Below are 4,910 nucleotides of genomic sequence, written 5' to 3' on the forward strand. Positions count from 1 at the left end.
CTTCTTGACGAAGAAATCGATCGCACAGTTTGCAGAAACCAAAGAGAAATAAGGCGAAGCTTAAGATACATAGAGAATGACCAAGAAGACGATACGCAACCCCTAACCGAAGAGATGGCCGAAAACCAAGACAATCAGCTACCTCCTACGATTGCAGTTAATCAAAATCCTGCTCCATGCACTATGTATGGTTATGCTAAACCTTCTTTAATAGGAACTGAGTTGAGCATAGTTAAACCTGCTCTAACTGCAAATACTTTTGAACTGAAACCTAACACTATTCAAATGATACAGCAATTTCTTCAGTTTGACGGTTTGTAGGATGAGGATCCCAACGCTCACTTAGCAAACTTCCTAGAATTTTGTGATACATTTAAAATCAATGGCATTTTTGATGATGTCATACGTCTTCAGTTGTTTCCCTTTTCATTGAGGAACAAAGCTAAACAGTGGTTGAACTCGTTACCACGAGGGTCAATTACTACTTGGGAACAAATGACCGAAAAATTTTTACTAAAATATTTTTCGCTGGCTAAAATGGCTAAATTACGTAATGATATCTCTTCTTTTGTGTAGATAGATTTAGAAACACTCTACGATGCATGGAAGAGATACAAGGATCCTTTGAGAAGGGGCCCTCACCATGGGTTACCGCTTTGGCTTCCGGTTCAAACATTCCATAATGGCCTGAATCCTTCGACTCGGCAAATGGGTGATGCAGCTGCTGGCGGAGCCATCAATAACAAAACACCTGAAGATGCTTATGAGTTCATAGAGGAGATGTCACTGAATAACTATCAGTGGCAAGTCATGACGACAAAGGCAACAAAAATAGCCGGTGTTTATAACCTCGATTTGGTCACCATGCTCTCTAATCAGGTACAACTCTTGAATAAGAAAATTGATGATTTTCTTAGTTCTTCACAGGTTCATCCAGTAATGAGGTGCAAGACGAATGGAGGAGGAGCATGCACAGAGTATCAACCCTTCAACCCTAGCATCAAGGAGGAACATGTCCAATATATGCGTAACAATAACTCTAGATCCCAAAATAACCCATATAGTAACACTTACAATGTAGGTCAGAGGAACCACCCAAATTTCTTATGGGGAGGCCAAGGAAATCAATGACCACCTCTGGGCTACCAACAGCCACCCTATCAATAGGAAAAGAAATCGAACCTTGAAGAGATGCTCACAAAGCTTATCTCAGCATTAGAAATCCGTTTTTAGAACACCAAAACGGCACTTAAAAATCAACAAGCATCAATCTAAGGGCTCAAAACTCAGATAGGCCAGCTTTCTAAACTAATCTCCGAACGACCACAAGGTAGCTTGCCAAGTAATACTGAACCTAACCCAAGGGAACAGCTCAACGAGATTAATGTTCAAGATGTAGAAGGATTAGTTGAGCTTAAGCCAGAACCGAGGCAAGAAACTGTGGTAAGCAAAGGTAAATGTGAGGTAGATTATAATAAAAACAAATCAGTGGCTGTCGAATATAAACCTTGTGTGCCATACCCCAACGCGACAAGGAAAGACCGCTCAGATGAACAATTTCGTAAATTCCTTAAACTCTTAAAAAATTACATACTAACTTACCATTTATTGAAGCTCTATCGCAAATGCCAAATGCAATGAAATTTTTAAAGGAGCTTTTAGCAAATAAGCAGAAGTTGGACGAGGCGTCGCATGTAGAGCTGAACTCAGTTTGCTCAGCTATTCTCCAAAATAAACTACCCAACAAACTAAAAGATCCAGGGAGTTTTACAATTCCTTACCTAATTGTTAGTTTAGATGTTAATAATGCATTAGCTAATTTAGGGGCTAGTATCAACGTCATGCCCTACAAAATGTTCAAACAATTAGGTCTTGGGAAACCCAAACAAACTAGGATGAGCATTCAATTGGCGGATAAAACTGTAAGATTTCCTAGGGGTTTTATTGAAGATGTGCTAGGTAAAATCGATAAATTTATATTTCCCGTGGACTTTATTGTTCTAGACATAGAAAAGGATAGCAACACCCCTTTAATTCTAAGAAGGCCTTTTTTAGCAACTGCTATAATGGTCATTGATGTTGGCACAGGTGAACTCACGCTCCGTGTGGGAGACTAAACAATCACCCTTCAAGCTCGCAATTCTAGCAACACATCAAAAATTAAAGTTGATCGTCTAACCTATTCTACTAAATGACAATATGGTACAACCTACTTTGCAGGAAATGAGTCTGAAGAAAGCACATGAGTCATTCTCAAGCAATAGTAGAAGACCTACTCATGAAGAACGAAGGCTGCAAATAGAGGAGCTAGATGAATGGTGAACACATAAACTGAGAACACACGATAAACCAAATCTACGCTAGAACGAGCTCGATACCTTTCCAAATCAACTTAAGGTTGGAGATAAAGTCTTATTAGATGCCGCAGATCCTCACATTGTCACTGCCAGACCGAATGAAGAAATCCCTCTTACGTTACTTAGTATTTTTCCATTCGGTATAGTTGAGGTAACTCACCCCAAGTTCGGAACTTTTACGGTAAACAACACCCATTTAAAACCTTATTTTGATGAGATTGATAGCAAGAACGAGAAGTATAAACTCCTTGAACTACCATGACCATTCAACGGAGAAGTAAGTCGAGCTCAGACTATAAATAAGCGCTCCTTGGGAGGCAACCCGAGCACCAACTGTATTAACTTCTTTAAATATTAGTGTATAACACCTAACTTACTAACGGAGCTCTTGAAAATAGGTTTACCACAGAGACACGGTCAAGCACACGGGCATGCTTAGGACTGTGTGGAAATAGAATAAAAATATTCCCCAAACACGGGCTATGAAAAATCGCCATGGCCGTACGGCATGGCCGTGGCCGAGCTTGCCAAAACAATACGGGCATGTGACACGCCCGTGCCTTAGGACCGTGGTTGAAACTGAGAAACTAGCACGGGCGTGCAACATGCCCATGTCTAACACCCTTGGTCGAACCTGTCAAATTAACACAGGAGTGGGACTTGCATACACGGGCGTAAGAGAAGCGAACGAAGCTAGACACAGTTGTGCGACACGGCCATGTGCACCCACACGACCAAGGTACATGGGAGTGGGACGAATTTCAGACACGCCCAAATAGGAAAAACGCGAAACACACGGGCGTGTCCCCTGGCGGTGTGGACCAAAATCTATAAATACCCTGCACTATTCATGGTCTTCCCCACTCAAAAACCCTAACCCTAGTCGCTGCAAGTCTACACGGCCTCCCTGCCACGCCCGTGCGCTGCCTCCAACTCCATTTTTGACGCCTGATTTCTCTCCCTTAGCGTTTGTTTACTCTTTTCACCTCTATTCTACTTACTTTTAATGTTTATTTTAAAATAATCTTTATTTTTCTCTTACTATTTCCATTTTGATCATTATTTTCGCATTATTAGATTATTTATGATACATTTCATGTTTAAATCAAGTTGTTAGAAAAGCCTTACTCTTTTGTCATACACATGCCATTACTATGCTAATTCTCACACCATTACAATGATAATGTCACAAAATTATGCTATCAAAATAATTATGTTGGTTATGTTTAATATTAGTAGTTGCAGCTGAAATTCTGATTTTTATTTGAAATTTGTCTTCATTTTACTTTGATCATTTTTCAAGATGAATTAATGGTTTTGATTACATGTACCATATCGTCTTCACGAGGAAAGAAAACCGCCGTACCTGCTTCGAAGAAGAGAAAGGGAGCGCCATTTTCTGCAGGTCCAACCACGAAAATTCATTACCCACTCCTGCAGTTCCCCCAAGGGCCCCAAGAAGAACTTTCCCAAATCCTTCTGGCCCGACCTTTAATTGCAGGCTGCTACATCGATTGGGCTGCAATAGAACAAGTTTAGTTGGCTGCTATGATTCGGGCCCTCCTAAGCACTGACCCTTGGAAGCTGTTTTTTAGGATCATCGAGCCAACATACCTCGAGCTCACGATGGAACTATGCTCAACGTTTCATCTTCAGATCGTAATGACGAACTACGATGATCCTGGCATGGTCTAATTTCTCCTAGGTGTATTAGTCTGCCAGCTCAGCATCCTAGAGTTCGGTACGGTACTGGGCTTATAAACGGAGGAGTTCAAAGAGGAGAATGATTTAGACACTCTCAATCGCCATATCCATCGTTCTCCTTCATGGTGCTGGGACGCACTAGTATCAGGTGGGGCCACCTACAATCCTAGCTGCTCCAATGCATCGGCTCTCCCTCCATCTATGAGGTACCTACACGCCATTTTGGCTCACACGATAACGGGAAGGAGAGAGAGCACTAGAACCGTCAACACTCACGATGCCTACTTTTCATGGTGTATATCACACGAGCACATCATCGACCTTGCCTATTTCATCGCCCTCGCGATTCAGCACCAGAGGGAGCGGCATAGGAAGGGGGTCATCTCCATTGGCCCTTATGTTACTCGATTGGCTCAACACTTCGGGCTCCTCAATACCGTAGCCCAAGAATCCTCCCTTACCCTCATCGGCCAGATGTCTCCACAATGCATCTCAAGCATGCTTAGCATGAGGATGATCGAGAGACGCCGAGGAACTTACCCTCCCCAATATTGTCTCGCCCAACCTACCGAGGAGGAGGCTTCAGAGGACATTACTGATGATGTCCCTCCGCAACACGAGGACCCACCATCCCAGCCACCACCACCCTCTCGTCCAATTCATGCGGCGGCTTCATATGCTGACATCTTTAAGCGCCTCACACGATTCGAGCAGTAGTGTTTTCAATGATTTGATAACATTGATGCTACTCTACAACAGATTTGTCAGCACCTCCACATCTCATTGCCAGTCCAACCTCGTGAAAAAACATTTATTTATTATTTTATATTTCTAATTTTTATTAAAACT

General features: G+C 42.2%; 1 non-coding gene across 1 annotated transcript; it reads right to left on the minus strand.

Moving 5' to 3' along the window:
* Positions 1-543: 543 nt before the first annotated feature.
* Positions 544-650, minus strand: LOC121228790 (small nucleolar RNA R71). The gene has a single exon (XR_005926365.1). It is a non-coding gene; the product is annotated as a small nucleolar RNA R71 (small nucleolar RNA).
* Positions 651-4,910: the final 4,260 nt, after the last annotated feature.

The sequence above is a fragment of the Gossypium hirsutum genome, chromosome A04 (genome assembly GCF_007990345.1).
Source record: "Gossypium hirsutum isolate 1008001.06 chromosome A04, Gossypium_hirsutum_v2.1, whole genome shotgun sequence".
Lineage (NCBI taxonomy): Eukaryota > Viridiplantae > Streptophyta > Magnoliopsida > Malvales > Malvaceae > Gossypium > Gossypium hirsutum.